The 20,279-nt window shown below is 39.3% G+C and overlaps 1 protein-coding gene across 2 annotated transcripts in view; it reads left to right on the top strand.

Annotated features, from left to right (window-relative positions):
* The first annotated feature begins 1,254 nt into the window (after window positions 1-1,254).
* Window positions 1,255-20,279, top strand: part of elfn2b (extracellular leucine-rich repeat and fibronectin type III domain containing 2b) — an 84,253-nt gene continuing 65,228 nt past the window's right edge. For both annotated transcript variants that reach the window (XM_082530677.1, XM_082530676.1), the window contains exon 1: window positions 1,255-1,413. The gene's annotated coding sequence lies outside the window, so the exon portion shown is untranslated. The remainder of the gene's footprint in view (window positions 1,414-20,279) is intronic.

Below are 20,279 nucleotides of genomic sequence, written 5' to 3'. Positions count from 1 at the left end.
ATCTGATTTATGTGTGTGGGTATTGGAAAACAAAACAAGAACAAAACAAAAACCTTTTGCATGATGATTTTTGATGCAAGAAATCCCCATTATTTTTGGAACAGGTCCATTTTAGCGTAGACAGTACAACACAGCCTATTGTGCATGCAAGCATAAACATTTAAAGAGGTCACCACATATGAAGGCAGATGCAGCGAAATTAAATTTGTTGTGCATCATGCTACGACAAACCATTGCGTTGGCTCAACAGTGGACCTACTGATATGAATAAAAATGAATAAGTCTCAATGCCACAGCACTCTCTTGAGCTAATAGTCCTCTGCTGGCAGAGAAAAAAAGACAGAGATTGAGAGTGTGTGAGTTAATAAGCTGAGGTAAACATGTGTGTTTGCATGTGTATGGGCGTGCTGCCTTCTGTGATGGAAAAAAATGAAGTGTGAAATGAGGAGGGGAAGAGTGTTAATTGAGTATGATTACACCTTCAACATATTTCTTGCCGTGAAAAAAACAGAATCATCCTCCCCACTGTCCACACAGGCAGAACATCCTCAGGGGTTTCTCATACCTCTAGATTTTTCCTGCAATAGCCTGATTCACAAACTGCTGGGAAAATTCATCGCTCCCATCCTACTCCATCTTAGAGCTTCAAATGTGTTTGCGGTTAAAATGAGAGGGAAGAGAAGGAAGAGGAGGAGGAGGAACTGTCAAAAACGTAGGCTCTCATTTGAACACAACAATGCATTTTTTATTGTCCCCTCACCATAACCTAGAAAAAAAATGCTGCAAATTATTGAATTGTGCTTGGGGTCAGATGCTGCTTTTAGCATTATTGTGTTTTTGGAAGGAGTAAATAATTAACATATTTCAAGAAACTGTACTTATTAAAAGGTCTTTCATTGGTTTCTTTTTCCTTTCTTTCTTTCTTTCTTTCTTTTTTTTTGCATCTGTTCAATCAAGTTTTACGAGGGCAGTCAGATTGCTTGTGCGCCTATTCACGTCTTGAATGTGAGGTGGAAGGAATCACTGATGCAGTGACTGCATGTCTGTGTCAGCCTCCTGTGTGTGCATGCAGAGTTATGGCAATCAACGCTGGATAATCCTAGGTGTGATGACTTGAAGATTTTATGAATATTAAACACCAAACACCAGCAATTAAAAGAGGTTAAGTGGTGACCCAATCCGCAGGTAGGTTATACTGTAGTGAAAATGAAGCCAGTTGTAGATGCCCACTGCAGTTGGACTATATTAGTCTACGCAGAGGTCTAGGCTATGCATCCTCCCTCCCTCTCTATCTCTCCCCCTCTCTCTCTCACTTATCCACTCCCGCCGTGGTGGTGAGCCTGCGACGTTGGATGGAAAAAAAGCTCCCTTTTTGTTCCCTCGACGCACGATTTGGAGGAAAAATGAGTGAAGGTACTGTACAAAAATTGCCCCTTTTCATCTTTTATATTTTTTAATTATTTATTTATTTTAACCCAACCTGGTATGATAAAATATATGCACGCGACGGCAACGGGAGGACGCACCTGCACCACAGACTCCCAACGCTTTGCTAGGTTGAGTCCTCTTGGTGCAACAGAAGCCCCATATGGCAGATTTCATGAGGTCATGGAAGCACGCTTTTCCCTGTTTGTGGTTTGAATTATCCGCGATGAGGAGCAAAGTTAGGTTTTAGAAATATGTACGTGCAATCGGGAGAATTTTATTGCTGGGTATTAGCGCGCATTTTCTTCGGGTTTTTTTCTTTTCTTTTTGGTACAGTTGTCGTTCATAAGGTGGTATTCCTGCGCGACTGGCTTTAGAAGTGATTAAAATCTGTGGCGGTAGATTTAGAGTGTCACATGAAGCTTGGCTGGTATTTATGCTGGATTCTGCGGAGATAGGATGGCCGGGCAGAGTACGCGCCATGGACAGATGTGCGCGAGGGGATTTAGTGTCGAGGGAGGGAATCGCTCAGGGCATAAAACTGACTGTGCGTGCGCGCGCGCGTGTGCTCTAGCTTGTGGGTTTTTCTTTTTTTCTTTTTTTTTCTTTTTGGAGGGTGAATGGATGGACCAGCTACTCTGTTGCGCTACAGACACCTCTCTGTTCTTCTACCTGCAGTCAGGGCTTTGGCTTAAGCTGCCTTTAGTTTCACTGTGCTCGCGCGTGTGTGAGTTAGCGATTGAGGGAGAGACACAGAGAGAGAGATAGTCTGCCGGCAGCAGCAACAGTGTCCGACTACTGACCGATGGACCGCACAGATTCTTTCGCCCACACATTTTTAGGCTGCTAGGCACGAGATAACAGTTAGCAAATGTGAACAACACTTATCTTTTTTGTTGTAATCACTAACTTGATTATATTAATTGTAGGGCTGCAACTAAAGATTTTTTGGGTAGTCGACTAACAAACAATTTTTCGCTCATTAGTCGATTAGTCAGGGATTATTTCAATAACTCTAATTATCTCCGTGTCCTGTGGAGAAACGTCCTGTTCTAGGCTCCAGTACCTCACCTGCTCAAGTCTGCCCACCTGCGAATATCACCCTTTTGTCTCATCCCACAGCAAATTAAAATAATGACCCAGGAAACATATGAATTAGGTATTAGGCAATACACATTATAGCGCTAGTAGTATTTAAACAAATAATAATGTGCAAATAGGAACTGGAAAAAGACTTCTGTCCCTACGTTCAAAACAAGCTTCCAATTAAATCAAAATATTTTTAGTTTCCAGTCCAAATTAACAAAGTTTCCGAAGTTTTCAGATGATTCAGTTCATGAATTCACGATTGCAGTGGACGTGCTCTGGAGTGACGCTTGCTGATAACCATGCTAAAGATGCTCTCTGTTGTGACTTCAGCCATCTGAGAGGTGCTCAAGCCTTTTTACAGGACAAACACATCTATACAATAAAATCCTGCGTCGATGAAATTTTATAGTCGACGTCATCGATTATGTCGACATATCGTTGCAGCCCTAATTAATTGACAGTGTCTGGAGACACTGATGCAGTAGTGGGTGTCCAAGCTGTTGTGCGTGTGTGTGCGTGTGTACGCGTGCATGTGTGTCTTTGAAAATGATCTGCATACATCATGTAAATAGACAGTATAACAAAGGAAGGACTTGTGTTCACTTAGATAATGAAAGAGGGAATGCATATAATCAACAAATGAGGATGCTTCCTGAAATGGTGCCATTGGTTTCTCCTTATAGTGGCAGGCTTGGACAGGTGACAAATTAAAAGAGAAAACATAAACGGTTGACCCGGCAGTGAGGAGACCCCCGTTGGCTCTGTTATGCCTGTGGGGTTATTTTGCTGATGGTTTTGGTCCACTTAGATGAATGCATTGGACCAAATTTGTGGAGGCTTGCTCTGACATCCTGTTTTTCTACATCCTGACTAGAATGGTCTCTTCCAGGATTATAGGGCCTCCATCCATAGGGCACAGTGGTTCACTAAATGGTATGATGACTATGAAAATACTATGACTCATTAACTGCTGCTTTCGCTACACCTAAATCATAATTACTTGCACATAATTAACAAATAGCCTAACGATGATGCTCGACACCATCACCAAAACACAAAGCTGGGGAATACATTATTATATTTTATTATATATGTATTACATATGAGAGGTGGGAATCATCAGATATCCCAAGATACGATTATTACCACGATACTTCACTCATGATTTTTTATTTTACATTTTGTGACAATTTTAATAACATATATTGTGAATTATCACCTTTTTCAACTGCAAATTATCCTTAAAGTTTAACTCTGACATTATCTGTTTTATCCAAAGTTATCTCACTTCATCAATTATTGCCCTAATACCGAAGTCAGTAGTCATCAGTATGCCATTATATGGGGTGAAGTTCACAAATATATGCAATATATTTCTGATAATACAGCAGTTAACTGATGAATCAGTGAACATTGCGTGTTTCTGTCTACATGGACAGAAAATCACATTTAACTATTACATCTGTACTCAGCAACCTTGCCCTGTTCCATATGAATATATCCAGAATACAACCAGCTAGTAGTCAGCTAAGTCAAGTCCCCACAAGTTATGCTTATTCATAAAGACTCAGACTGATATCAATATGTTGGCAATCTGTCTGCATTTATAAATTAGATAGAACTTGCAAACCTTCTGCAGCCTCTCTATTGGTGACTGTCCAAGTCAGACTGCGACTGTTTGCAGAAAGGTTGCTTCCTATCAAGTGAGATAAGGCCTCTTGTTTCTACTATTCCCAGAGAATTTTAACTTTTTAACAAAACACACATATTTAGTGTCTCTTCATCAATACAATATTGTCTCACAAAATATCGCAATACAATACTGAATCTTTTTTCTCTCCCAACCCTATTATTTATCAGAATCAGGATCCAGAATCCTGCTATAATTTTGTTATTGTGATTATTTTCCTTTCATTTGTCACATGTCAATTTCCTAAGCAGGGGGTTCCTTCGTATGCCATATAGTAAATTAGCTTTCACTAAAGTGAAAGCCTTTACTGGCCTTTTTTACCTTGGCTCATTCAATCACTGTCGTCACCTACTTGCATAAATAAAAAATACATAAGACCTACATGTCAAACTATAGAGAGCCCCATATCTTCCCTTAATAGTATCAGTTTGCCTTCCACACATTTCTTAATTTTCTCTCTACCTGCTGCATTCATTTGTCCCATGATTCCTTTTGTTGCCCCTGGAGGAATGATGAGCAGTCTCCAATCAATTGCAATCACAGATCAGTGGTGCACCAAGGAAGAAGGGGGAGAGAAAATCAGTAGGGGAGGTGTGCCTGGGAGACCTAAATAATGACCACCTACCAACCAAAAGCCTTTGGCTTGCTGCAATATAATCTTCACTTCATCAGGATGCTATTGAACTGTGTTACTCATAAAAAATCTGTGCTGCTGACTGTTAGGTTAGATCTCAAGAGCTGACAAATATAATACTAGCAAAAACTTTGATTTCAGTTTTTATGAATGAAAACACTATAAATTGACACTGTAGAGTTCACTGTGCATAAAACGGAGGAAAGAAAGATAGGTGAGTGGAGGACTGGACTGGTGCCAGATGGGTGGGAGCTTCAGTAGTTATTGAAAAGTTAATGACTTGAGCCATTAGTGCAATTTTATGGTCTTAACCTCAGAGCACTTAGAGACCAAGATAGTTAGAGCTCAGCTAGCCTAATTTAGGCATCTTGTCCTAGGATCCAGGTCAAACGATGGTGGTTTGGTGAAGGAGTCTAGATGTAAAACACAATATTTGCTATCAGAGAGAAAGGACATTCTTTTTTCTCTTTCTATTCCATATGGCCAGTATAATAGCACAAACTAATGTGGAGATTAAATGCATAAAAAATGTTGTACATATCTGACGACATGTATAGTGTGCACTTCTGATTACTGATGGGATATAAACCCAGATGGCTGGGAGCGTGACTGACTGCTTAGCTGCCTTGCTACTAAATCACTACTGCTACATCTCACAGCCGACTTGTTGAGATGTTGCCATTTTGCAACTCTAGACTCCAAGCTGTAGATACAAATTCAGCCTTATTGATAACAGTATACAAGAAATGTAGGATTTAAAACACAGGACTGAAACCTCCTATGACAAGGAGACATATGGGACCGAGACTAATGGGCTTAAAAGTCAGTATTTTATATGATCACTAGTAGTTATCAGCCTTGTTTAAGGAAATTAGAAGCTCTTCTTTGGATACTGACTGTCTTTTGTTCAGTTCAGTGTGATCATGATCCCATTCTGCTTCAGTGATGTTGAGGTCCAGGTTCTGGGGAGGCCAGTCCATGACTGATAGTTTTCCATTGTGTATTTCCCAGGTACACTTTTACTCCATTGGCAGTGTTTTTGGGATCGTTGTCATGCTGAAAAATGAAGTTGTTGCCAATTTGTACTGCATGGCGGATCAGCACCTGATGATACTTTTCTGTGGTTCATACTTCCACTGACTTTCACGAGGATCCCCAACAGTGCTGGCTCAAATGCACCAAACCATGACTCCACCATGTCTTTCAGATGGCTGTAGATAGTCACTTTGGTACCGTTCTCCTGCCCTCTTCTATACATACTGCTGATGATTTGAGTTAGAAAATAAATAAATTTGGATCCATTACTCCATCAGACCTGTTGCCCCTGATTTTCAGTCAGGTTCTTGTGTAGTTTAGCGTATCTCAGCCTTCTTTCCCTGCTTCCCTTCCTTAATAATGACTTGTTGACAGCCACTATTCCCCTGAGTTTTTGATGACACTTCAGTGAACAGTGCATGAATCAACTGAAGGGCCAGATGCACCATCTTTGGTCGTGTGTGAGGTCTTTGCAGGATTTGTTTTTATTTCTTAAAGAGATGGCTTGTCAGATACTGTTCATCTGCTGTAGATACATTTTTAGGTTTTCCTCTTTTTCTTTTATCTTTCATTTGTCCAGTTTCTTCAGTTTTTTCCCAAAGGCATTCTGAAAAATGCAAAGTTTTTGGATAATGCCTCTTTGGGGATCCCCTTGGTTGGTGAAGTAATATTATTTTATCCCTGTCAAACCTTGGTATCATTGGCATTTTTATGGATTCAGCTAGTTAGTAATAAGTGCCTTAAAGATACAATTTAAAATGCATTTAAATGTTTTCTGGCATGTGTAGACACAGCAGTAATTAATCTTTTGAGTTAGGTACCTTTTCTAATCATAGGTCAGTGTTAAGTAACTTGCAGGGGACCAAACTTTGAAAGACCTTCAGAAAGCCTGGTTAACTGAAGACCATCTAAAAATTACAACAAAAGTCTGGCCTCTTGGAAGCAAAAAAGAAATGAAAAGGTGAGCTGGATCAAGACTTTTGCACAGTACTGTATATTTACAACGGGGTCTTCAACTAGCTTTTTAACTGATAAACTATTATAATAATATAAAAATGATTTTTTTTCCTTTCCTATTCATACCTTCTCTATCTGAAGATAGAGACTATGAAAAATCTGCCACACTGTAAAATTGTAGACTTCTGTAAACCTTTACAGTAAATAAAGATGTAAATGTCAGTATCGTGCCTTCCTAAATGCAGGGTTGATTTACTAAGTTGCAGTCCATTATGGGCCAGTTCATTTTGAGCACTGTGCTCATAATGGACTTACCTAAAGTTTATATTCCTGGAAAGCAGGTTTCTCAGCTCACTGGCCCACAATTGTTACTCCCCACCAGATTTACCTCTCGTAGCGTCCCTTTTTCCCAGCCACGCCCCTCCAAATCAATGTCTGGATCCACCAGAAAAGATTATGCAAAGATCCTGAGAGGGATAACCCCAGGGAAACATCCACACTTGCTTACTCCTCCACATCAAAATTCTTGGCCACAGCACACTGTGCTCCCTTTTCAGCCTACCAGCTGTTGCGGTGCTGTGTGCAATCAATACAACAGTCATGTTTCACAACAACTGTCACTCCTTCACTGCCCAGAACCTGTGGGAGGTCCCCTTGGGCAAGAAACTGAGACACATAGTAGACAGTGAATCTGTGACGGGGTTTCAGAAATGTAACATCCAGTGACAGATTTGAGAGATTTAGAGTCAGTTTCATTAGCTGTACTTCAACTAGGCGGGAATGTGTTGATAGGGGGGAAATCTGTGTTTCCCTGTGTCGGAGGATGAGACGTGAAAGGAATACAGAGGGTTTACACAGAACGGTGCCAGGGAGTGGGAGAAATGATGGAAAGCAATGCATGTAACAGGTAGAGATGGGAAATAAGAATGTTACAGTATGAGGAGTAAGGGCAAGAAGAACGGGAAAAAACAGGGAGGAATGAGAAGCTGGTGAACCAGCTCTTCAACACCACCTAACCCGCTGAATGACAGGAACTCTCACAGGAGGGTTCAAGCACATCTCATACCTGTCAAGCTAACCATAAATTCAGGAAAGAGTTGATGGAAAATCTGCAGAAATCCTTGTCACCAAGTATTTTCAACCCAGTGCTGAGCGTAAAGTCCCACGCTGCCGAGTGGCACAGACCCGTTATGTGCTACCTGAACTCAGCTACAGTGTGACTTTAAAAACAATGCTGAAGTCATTTTAGCTGAATCAGCTAGAGGCATAGGCGTTCTTTTCTCATTACTTTCATAGCCACATGCAGATCCGCTGAAAGCCAGCGGGCTTTAAACAGTGTGGGAATTGACAAGCACTTTTAAGTAAGGACTCAGCTCCACATCTGCTCAGTAAACTCACATGAGCCTTTATTTCAGGGCCAGTCTGATTTCGGTTCTCGCATTAATAGATTTGCAACTCTGAGCTTTATGACTGTAATTGGAGTGACAAAGTGGTGCAATATGACCTGACACTGACAAAATGATTCTGACGGAGAATGGCTGTCGCACACAAAGAGGAGGATGCACTGATGTGTGTCTGTCTGATGGTAGGTGTTGGTGACAAACTCAAGCAACACGTGCGCGAGTGTTTTGATGTGTGTATGGACGGTCACGCCTCGCTTCAGAATAGAACATCACAAATTGGCTACACTGTGAGAAAATTTTTCAGCATTGCAATGGTAATGCATTTAAAGGGGCAAAGTTCAAGCAATCAGCAGAGCTGCACTGCTGCACACGCGATAAACCTTCTTCTTGACATCGTGCTTCGAAACTATTCAAGCTGCAAATTTTGCCATCTCTCCCTGCACTCTGCCAGTGCACATTTCCCCTGCTCAGCTTCAACTACCACGTCACCCACCTGCAGACCTGCAGACTGACTGGAGGTATTTTTACCCATCATTCCCCAATACCTCTACGCAAGTGTTTTCTGCCAGGAGTGATGAGGTCAGAACTCTATTCTCTGCCTTACGTAAGTACTCCAAATGTGAGTTGTCTGACTGAAATGGTCAGAGAGAGGGAAAAAAAAACATATCATCATATAAGAGTCAAGGTTCCAGATCTGTGTATTTACTGTAAGGTGGTGATCTGGACCAATAAGTCCACAGTGTTTCAAAAGTGAATGGAAATTAGTTCAACTAGTTTAAACTTTATGAAGTGTTTGGAGGCTTTCTAAATTTAATAATCTCCAGAGGATGAAGGCATTTTGACATGACTCATCCAATATGCAGCTGTTACTGATGTGAATCATAAGAGCAATATTTTTAGAGTCTTAGAAAATGGACTTACTCATATGTTAAGCGCACACAATATGAAACTGTTTACCTTGTAAGTGTCAATCAAAATCAGTGTCAGAGAAAAAAAGTATATTGGAGCTATTTTAAATGCTGTGATTGGTGATTCTTTTTAAATTTTCCACCATATCTGCACAGACCTCAACAGAAGGTTGATGAAGCTTTTATATGTCTGGATGGACGCTTATTATGATCCATGAATGTTATGCATGTGCTCTTTTTTTCATGGCATGAAGATGTACTGTATCTGCTTAGTGTTTAGTGTTTGTGTGTACTGTATGTGTGTTAAGTAAGGACGCCATCTGCCATCATCTTTGGTTTGTGCCAACCCCCCCCCCCCCCCCCCCCCTTTTTAACTCACACCCATGCTCATATATACAAAATCCCTCGGCGTTTGAGTTTCATGAAGGAGCGGGGAAAAAAACTCGCTTGCCTGCTGTGGAAGTGTGTGTGTGTGTGTGTGAGAAGGGGAGGCAGAAAGTAGAGTGGGAGGGATGTGTAGAGCAGTGCAATTGTTCAAGGGTGATGAATAAAAGCACAGAGATTAATCGCAAGAGAAACTTGTGGTATTTCTGCTTGATATTTAACCTCTGGTATGCTACTTTGACTTTGAATGGATGCTTAGCATATTTTCTTGTAGATTACACACACAAACACGTACACACAAATAATGAAATACAGTTACATGCACATACTTGCACACACATAGCAAGTGGATTTTGGAATAATGCCTTGTTTTTCTGAACTGCCCTAGATTCATTTGGCATCTGTGCTGCACACTCATCTCTCTCTCTCTCTCTCTGTTGTTATCACTCTGCTTTTCCTCTTACCCACAGACAGCGACACTTTCCATCGCCCCTTTTCTTGTAGCCTGCCTCTCTTGGATATCTTCCTCTTTCCCTGTCGTTATCCATCTTTCCCCCGTCTTCCCTCCTCTGTTAGTACTGACTGCTAAGATCTGGGTATAAATATTTTAGCTCTGTCACCCATTCTGCAACTGCAGTTTCACAGAGAGACTGTATCTCTAGTCAGCCTGCTTGTGTGTGTGTGTGCCTGTGTGCATGCCTAGGCACTGTTGATTTGGATGAGTATTTGGTGGCATGTTCTACTGAAGCATCTGTTTGCATTCTAATTAGTGTGATTTTTGCCTACAGAAGCTGACTGTTGCAATGTCTTGGTCACAGAGTTGGTCTAGAACCCAGTTTGTGAAATGTGTTATTTGTTTTCCTCTTACATACGCAAAAGTTAAGAGCATTCTGGTACTGAAAACAAAACGGCATCCAGAGAGCACTGAACACCTGAATACAGTGGCAATTGTTTCATCTGTTGAGCATTTTTGTTTTAAGCAATTTTCTAAAGAAAAGAGGCATTTATTGGGCTTTATGATTCACTGAAGCTGCATTTTGTTGTGGGAAAAAGGTGAAGACAGACGCTGGAGGCCTCATGGCTGATTTAATGGAAAAAGCCAAGCACTGACAAATCAGTAAGTTTGCAATGCTTTTATAAAGTTTGAAAACATGTTTAGGTCTTCTATATTTTGTCATGATTTAGACTTGATTCTTTTTGCCCTTCAGTCTAAAGACATTAAAAAAGCAAAAAGCAGTTTTTTTTAAATACAGATATGCTATAAATGTGTATGCCTTGCTGCTTCTACAAACTAATTGGAGTACACCTGTTCCTAACTGAATTCACTGAACCTTATCTGCATAAGATCTCAGTTTCATGGGCCTTGCGATCAGTAGGAGACCCTGCTGGGGAAACATATTTTTTTGCATTAAAGATGCTGTTCTATATGCAAACATTAGAAAGGTACTTCCCGAGCAGTAGTGAAAATGTGGTCGGTGCAATGGAGACTTTCACTTTCAAAGTGAAAGCTGCATTTTTGAAACTTATTTGGTTGCAGGGTCAGGCATTCAAAGTAAAGGATGAAGATGAATTATCTCTGTTTCTGGTTTGCATTACTCTTACAACCCCTCATCTAAAAGTCTAGGGGGGACAACCCAACCAGAAATCTGGAACAAGATTATGGAACGAGCATAATATATGAAAAATTATATATAATATATATAATATATAAACTGTATAGCAAACTGTAGCAAAATGTGCAACAATATATATATATAAAATGTAGCAAGTAGACGTCAGGGTCTCTAAGACCAAGACAAGAATCATAAATCCCCACTCAGAAAAGAAAAGAAATACTTAGCTATATCTAAAAACTAAATTTCAGTTCAGCTTCCTGGATGGTCATGAAAAAAGAGGAAACCTATAAAAACACAGTGGCAGAGAACCCAATTCAAGGGCCTGAATATGAGGGCAGCAATAGAGTTCAAATCAATCCTATATGATTTAAATTTGGCTGATATCCCCTTTTAAAGTAGCATCCTTGTGTAATTATAAACTGTTCCCAGCAATTCTGCTGTGCTTTGGATTGCTGCTGTTCTTTCAGATTTCCATTTGTGACATGCACTGGATTTCCTCCACTATGTCAAAATGACAACCGTTCAAAATGAAATTTGTTTTGGGGATGAGGAAGAAATTTAAATCAACACGATCTGGCAAATAGGCAATGTTTTGAGGAACTACTATGTTGATGGATTTAAAAACAGTCTGTTAGCAGACACAATGTGGCACATGCCTTAGTTCAGGATGTTTTTGACAAATGTTCTCTAGTTCAGATGGCACAAAAGTTGCAGTAAAGCTCAGCACTGGCAGTCTGTGGAAAAACTTGAGAATGCATTTGGTCTTGCGCCTCACTTAATGCGCTTCCACTGGGCTTAGACAGAAGGGTGAATTCAGGTTTGATTATGCAGCTCCAAATCACAACAACAGTCACCTCAAAGTCCTTTCTACTGTAAGGTAAATAAGCTACAGTATTCTGGAGAAACACCCAATAATCAAAAGACCCCATATGAGCTAGCACTTTGCAACGGTGGGAAGGAGAAACTGGCTTTTAACAGGAGTAAAACTCCAGCAGAAGCGAATCCTTTCCTGGTAGTTGTTGTTAATGATAATCATTTCCATGAAGGCAGAGTCTGAGATTTTTCCTTTAAAAAAAAAAAACATTTACATGAAAAACTTGGCTTTTGCATTTTCATTGTGGGCACTATTTGTGGATTAGTGAGAAAAACAACAAATTAAATTGATTTTCGGATGAGTCGGAAGCTGTGGAAAACTTCCAAAGTGACTGTATTTTATGAAAAAAATACTGAAACACGAAAAGCTCTGTTTGGACGGATCACCCTTTGATGATTCTGGGAAGACCACTTCTAAATTGTTCCAGCGGATTAGAGATTAGATCATCCCCCACTAACCTGCAGCCTGCAAAAACCTGTAGGTACTTGTGGCTGCTTTTAGCTTTTAGCTTTTAGCTTACAGATTTCCAGACATGAAAAAAAAAAAACAACTGTATATCTTTGTGCCTTCATTCATAAAAAAGACTCATGTTCACATGCTTTCAGATTTACAGTTATGTTTTCTGGCTGAGAGTCTTCAGCTGTGGACTAATGCAGAAATAAGTAATCAATAGTCAAACACTACCTTTCCTTTAGTCAATAATAATATTGATTGCGGTACATCCTCAGTTAAAACAAGCCAGGGAAAGTTCCTTTGTTCTTCTTTTTCATTTTCCAGAGTCTAAAGCTGTTTTGTTTTGTTTTGCTGGTCTGTAGTCACAGAAACCCACACAGACGCACTGCAGGCCCTGAATACAAGCAGACATAGGCTGTAAAATGTGCACAAAGCTAAGCCAAATGCACATCACATAAACACAATGCATATGCATCCTCTTTGCTCTCCTAGGGTTTCAAATCATTTCACAAATGCTCACACTTAATCCAGGCTTAGGTGTGTGTGTGTGTGTGTGCGTGTGCGCGTGTGTGTGTGTGTGTGTGTTGTGTATGTGACACTGTACTGTGCCATGGTTTATATGCATGGCACAGTCATGTCGTTTATACAGTCTCATACTTTTCTAAACAGCTTACATAATAAAAGTTATGAAGTAGTAGGCAAACCTTCATGATTTGGATACCAAAGATCTGAAGCATAAATAGATTTTTTTCTTAAAATCTAAATGTTTTTGTTTTTATTCAGATAGAAATCCACTAGCTGCTGGAGCTGATGATGACAATGACTACATATCTGTTCCTGCAGTTTGTTATAGTTGCCTGAGAGAGTGAGTGAGTCAGTGTATATGTCTGAAAGCCTTGTCTTTTAGTATTATATTACATAATATATATCGCAACCACGCAAAATATCCATGATTGTAAAATGTCACAATTCACACTGATGCCAACCACCTTTCTTAAATTAAACTTAAGTCCAGTTTTCATCAATAAAGGATGTTTTCATGATACTTCATATGTATTTGAGTTAATAATTCTTACCTGCCTTACCTCATACTTTTCTATAATGCTGTGGACGCAGCTATTGGTAAAGTGGAAAACTATCAGTGATAACACTACAGTTACTTATCAAACAATTATGCCGTTATTTGTATCCCATACATTTTTCAGTTGTCTTTGTTTCTTCTATACTGCCATTAGCCATCAAATGCTGCTTTTCAACAACTGCCAAACATTAGTCTGCACATCAGCTATGACAGAAATGGCAAAACAAGCAAAATATGCTCAGGAGTAGACATATGCACATCACTTTGTCTGATTGTTGCATGAAAAACAAGAACGTGACCAGGAATAGCTATCCTCTGTTGCAAACAAAATATCAACTCAATACAAGCACTGGCCAAAGAAATATGATACATACAATTTCAGTTTGCACAGCAGAGCTGCGGTTAACACATTTTTATGTCAGGTGCTCTTTGGGCAGGTTTTCAGCAGTTTTGCTGTTGGTGGATTGTACACACTCCTTAAAAGTAGATTTGTGTTGAAATGTAGGTCATGTTAGGTGATCCTAATGCTGCAAAGTAATGTAATGAGTTGTGTGAAGAACTGATTCCTATATAAAGTAAATAGAGAAATGCACTTCTGCTTGGTTGCAACACTGCTCAATGTGTAATGAAAAATCTGATTATTCTATGCAGGTGCAAAAATGTGCTGACATTATACTACTAAGTTAGTTTAAAAATTAAAAAAAAAAAAAAGGTTTTCTTTCTTCTTACATTTTGCTGTAAATTGATTCCACATGCTACTGCAACTATTTATTATCAATAAGAGTAACCTCTACTACTCAAAGATGAGTAATTGTATTGTGTATATGTTTAGGGGTTTTATTGTGAATAGCTTCGGACAGAAAGAGCACATGCATAGGACACATCTTGCATATTGTTGCAAAGCCTAATTGGAATTTAGAGAGATTCCAAGGGGTAGATCTAGTAGCCAATAAGGAGTATTGCTTTTTTCTGGCCCTCTTATGAGTTTTCTTAGTTTCCCAGAAAGGCAGCTATCAGGATTTGTCTAATGCTGAATATAGGTAGGAAATTCATGGGTAGCAGACTTGAGGCATTGGTGTAGCAGACTGGCAGGTGGTTGGCCTGGAGGAGGAATTGGAAAAAGCAGCAGGATAGCAGGCTAGAGGCTAGCTCAGGAAAAGGCCTAGGAAAAGGGTGAAGGCTAGTCAGGTGGATAAGTTTATTCATTCTTCCACCTTAGACAGGTTTAATGAGTGCTTTTTAAAAAAATATATAAATTGATTTATTTTTACAATAATTATAATTATGACCTCAGTATATCACAGATCAACACTCCTAATGCTTTACAGACAAACTATATGTGTACTGTATATATATATACAGTACACATATACATATAAGCTGCTGATAGACATGGATGACATACAGCATATTAGAGTTCCCAAGATTCTCAGAAGGGGAAATAAAACACTCATGCAAAATATCCAACACATCTCTATAGGTACGAAAAGTACTGAGTGTGTAATTGGCATGCAAAGAATGAAGTAGTGTGTTTTCTGATATCAAGGCTTTATTCAATCTTTTGACACAGTATGTCACTCGTTGTCATCCTTTCATCACTCTGTCTCTCCTTTCCTCTCATTTTTCTCCCCTGCCTTTAGCTCTGCAGTCAGAGGCCTCTTTGGCAGATTTTGCCCAGAAGTACTAAGGACACATGTGCCTTGAAGGAAAGACAGACAAACACGCAGATGGGTGGGACGTGAGGATAGACAGTGTTTGTTTGAAGCTTAGTTTCAGTCTTTTCTCATTCTCAGTCAGTCCCATTCGTGGTGTAGTCTAGGAAGACGTGGGAACAGTATTCATTTACTGGGCTTTTGTAGTTATGATTAAATTAAATGTTCTTTGATAATTCTGTTCTTACAGCAAAAATACTATGTGGTACTCATGCATGTTTTATTTCTCTTTTTTCTTTTTCCCCCATTTACTTTGCATTAAAACGTTGTATGTACACTGTGGGATAATTAATCTTGAAACAAGAAGGCTAAAAGTTATGCCTGACTTTCACATCATTATCTAACCATTTGTGACACATTTACCAGATGTGGCCTCCTTCACACCTTCAGCTCAGTTAGCTCACCTGCTTCCCCCAAGTTTATGACCTTTGTTGGGAGTCATTCGATGCTGAACCCAGTCTTTGTTTACAGCCTCAATTTCTTGCCTTGCAGGGTGCTTATTATCATCAAACAGCAAACGACCTAAATACTGGCAGAGTGAAGATTTTGATACTTTTAGGTCAAATAGTTGTTTTCATATTCAGCTTCCACTTCATTAGGTACACCTGTCCAACGGCTCATTAGTATAAATATGTAATCAGCCAATGACACAACAGCAGCTTAGGGTAGTGGCATGTAGACACAATCAAGATGACCTATTGAAGTTCAAACTGAGCTGGGATTTTCCCACAAAACCAGAGAATGTCAAAAAAAGAAATACTATGCTGTGAGCAGCAGTTCTTTTGCCAGAAAATGCCTGGTTGCTGCAAAAGGTCAGAGTAGAATGGCCAGACTGCTTCAAGCTGATAGGAAGGGAAAAATAATTCAAATAACCACTTATCACAACCAAGGCATGCGGAAGAGCACCTCTGAAAGCACAATGATCCTTGAAGCACATGCAGCAGCAGCAGAAGACCACATACCTCTCTCATACTGTATTTATTCTGTATAAAAATATTGTATTCTCATTTATCTGCTCGGTGGCTGTGTTACACATTTAAATGCAGCAAAGTACTTGGATGAATTTCAAGCATAATTAGACATTCTTTTATTGCTTGCAACCACCAAAAAATTACATAGATCATAATCTGGCATATCTCACATCATCAAGACACTGTGTCAAGTTAATTAAGACATGTCTTTATGCTAAGATGGTGATAGAGAGGTCGACACTTTTGTCTGAATTTAGACAAACCAAAGTATTGTAACAGCAACATTTACAGAAATAACTCACTGTAACGGCTGACTCATAAGATTAATGAAACCTTGTCAAAGACAAAGACAGCATTAAATCCTTTGTAGAGTTCATGGATGAAACTTTATGTGAAGTCTTCGGAGCAGCTATGGTTGGTTAACACTTTACAGTTTCTTTATGCTCACGTAACAGTGACGAGCAAGTTAGACCCCAAAAATTAATTAACAAAGGATTCAAATCTATTTTAATTCAACATATTTTAAATAAAGAAGAGCAATTGAAGAGCAGACTTACAGCATAAATTCACATCAAATGTAACTGACTAATTCACTCGAAAGCTGTTTCACGGAGAGATGTGGGAAATTCTTTTGTTGTTTCTTAATTAATGAAGTGGTTAAAAGGTCTGGAGATGTCAATGGCAATTTTATTTTCATTGCAAGCAAACTCAATTGGAGATGAGTCAAAGGGTATAATTTGGAAGCAAGGAGCTCTTAATGCAAGTGAAACATACTCAGACTGCAACACAATATAAACCATCATAGAGAGAACATTGGGAACATTAAATGTGGCCAGTTCTTACATTCTGAGAAAGAAAGCACTGGTGATCTCAGGAACACAAAAGGCCTGAGTGTTCAGTGAAGAAACAGTCATAGATAATTGCAGGGTCCTTCCTGTGCACCCCAGCTGTGAAACTATATTCTTTCAACAGATGATGCAAAGATGAACCAAAATGTGGGTGTGCAGATATATGTAACATAACGGTAAGATCTGAGAAAAAAAGTGCATGGCATGCTCGGTTTCCAGTGACACTGGGCCTCTGGTATTTATAAATGATTTGAAAAGAAGAAAACTAGAACTAGGATAAATTCTACAATTTGTATGGATTGTTTCTCCTCAGGTTTAACCAATTACAGTAGATATATTTGATAGAGCTTCTCAGTATAATGCAGACAATGAGCAAAAGCATTCCATGAAAGCGCCTCAGGTGGAAATGGAAAATTCTGCATTGGATGAGTCTGACACCTGAGCTCATTCAAATGAGCGTGCAATTCAGTGGTGAAAACCAAACAAGAAACAATAAAATAAGAAATAAACAAGAAATAAATAGATAGATAAAATGATTTTCTTCTATTCCAACTTTAAAAAATAAAAACAAACCAAAAAACCAAAACACGAAAAAGTTGCTTTGACAACTGTAAGTGATTTAATTTGCCATCTCTTACACACAGAACAATTTCAAATGATCTTGACACAACAACACACCATATAATGTATTTATATTACACCGCACTTACCCAGAACAACCACACACCTTTGATCACTACTCTTCCCCCCCACCGTTCGCTACCGTTTGTGTCTCATTCTCCTAACCTCTTAACTTCTAAACTCCTTTTCCCCCCTCTTCTTATCCCCCGGCACCTCATTGGTCCTTTCCCATCATCATTGTTATACTCTTTGTCTACTTGCTGGTTAATTACTGTTAATGCAAAGAACTGAGTAACACATGGGCAAACACAGAGACATAGCCTCCCACAGATTCTGTAACCCATTTGTGTAACCCACCCATGGACCCATGAGAGGCAGTGGGAGCTATAAAAATGCTGACTGCACACAGCTATGAATATAGTTTAGTTTACATCTGTGCTTTGGACGGCTTCATTTCCAACCTTCTCAGTGTGTCAGCAGCTGCTTTTCTTTGATGTGATTATGGGTGGGAGACAAGAAGAGACACTGGTATGTAAGGAAAAGAGCCAACTCTGCAGTAATCTTAGCCAAATAGCTCCAATTCTCTTTCTGACCTTGTGTCTAGCTCGCTGAACTAGTATAAATGATATTTTTGACACAGTAATGTGTATTAAGTATTAGAGCTGGGCAATGAATTAATTAATTGTTTCATTTTTTTTGTTTTTAAAGTCATTAATACGCTGCACCCACCAAGCCACCCTGTACTTTATGTACTGTGCCTTTAAAACGCACTACCATGTTTATTGTCACATGACTATCCAATCCACATTGTGAAGGAAAACTCCAATCCTGAGGCGACTGTGCAACTCCAGCAGCTTGTAGCAAATAGAAACGCCGTGTCTGTTGTTTTGGCACATTTTTGGCTTTAGTACACACAACACAGACAAGAAAGCCGAAAACTGAACCAAAGGTAATACCACCAGTTGTTCACAACATTTGGAACGGGCTCAAATCACTAAAGAAAATATCCCAGATTTGGTGTGTAAGCATATTGACAGTACAAACCTGTTGAAGTAAATTAATAAATGAAAATACATCAAAATATATAACTGATGCTGAGAGACAAGTACATGCTTAGTTTACACTAACTCTATTACATCATTTGTTGTTCACATGAAAATAATGGATTTGGGTTAAATGTCTTTGCTTATTTTATAAGAATTTTGAACTTGAAGGCGTTAGACTTCGCCCATTCAATTATAATGGTTTAGTAACACTACCAATAGATAAACTCACTTTTACTACATTTATTGATAATTACATTTCTAATAAAAACTCCACTGTTGATCAATCACAGTACACACAGAGTTATTACCACAGGCCAAAGATGGAAAAGTCACCAGCATCACCACAAGGCCACATTTCACTGGCTGACTGAGCAGGTCGCACCACTGAGATGTGTCGCTGTGAACAGTGGTTCCCCGCTCACAGTGGTTCCCCGCTCACAGTGGTTCCCCGCTCACAGCTGAGGTGTTTCCTGGATGAAAACCAAGGGCAAGATAGTGCTATGTTTATTTGCAATTTATGCATCAAAACATGTGCAATAAACCTGATATGTTGGAAAACATTTTACAATCAGTGAAGTTCTAAACAGTGAAACCTGAAAAACATTGCATTAAGGCCAAACATATCCACTTTGGTCTCAGCTTTCCAAAGGAGCTCCAGAAGTTTTGGTTTGCTCAGATGCAACTTTGCAAACTTAATTTGTGCTGCCATGTTCTTTTTAAAGAAAACAGGCTTTCACCCGGCAACCCTTACAAACGAGCCATATTTCTTCAGTCCTTTTATAATTTTATAAAAGGACTTAAGTTGGTTGGTTTAATATGCTAACCAACTAACTAACTAACTAAGATGTAGCTCTTGGATTTTAATTTAGTTTTTGCTGTTTCTTTGACCATGGCCTGACTTTGGAGCAAATTTTCGTGGACGTTTCAAAGACCGTATTGAATCTTTTCCATTTGTGATTATCCTTTCTTGCCCTAGAATGACAAACTTAAAATTATTTGAAAATTTGTTTATTGGTTCCAAGATTACAAGCAGCGTTTGCTTCTCTAAGACCACTGATGCCCTAAGTCTAAGTCCTTATGTCTTTCTTTCTTGGCATTGTGCTAAAACACAGCTCAGTGCTCCTGCTAAGCCTTCTGCTTTTATAGAGGTGCTCACAGTTGCTCATGATCAATTATTCAATCCATTTGATTAGCAGCGCCTGGTTGCCGCTCACGCTCTTAATTGCTATGGAAGCAGTAAGGGTAGATTCACTTGTTTACAGTATTGCATTGAGTCCTGTGGAAACTTTCTTTTTTCTGTAAGTGTCTTTACTTCATGCTTTGCTTTGTGGTTAACAGTTAAAGTTGTTACTGACTGCAACATGGAAGGCTGTTCAATGAAAGCACAACTGAAAAGTGTTATTCTCTGGGGGGGGGGGGGGGGGGGGGGGGGGAAGAAACATTGTAAACATCTACCAATTTCTGCCTCTACAAACATAGAGACAAACTCAGAGTTTCAGGCATTTATGGCTATTAGTCTCTGACAACTTGGA

The sequence above is a fragment of the Aulonocara stuartgranti genome (assembly GCF_965226115.1).
Source record: "Aulonocara stuartgranti genome assembly, chromosome: 4".
Lineage (NCBI taxonomy): Eukaryota > Metazoa > Chordata > Actinopteri > Cichliformes > Cichlidae > Aulonocara > Aulonocara stuartgranti.
Note: the sequence above shows the minus strand (reverse complement) of the source record. Positions and strands in the feature narration are given on the sequence as shown.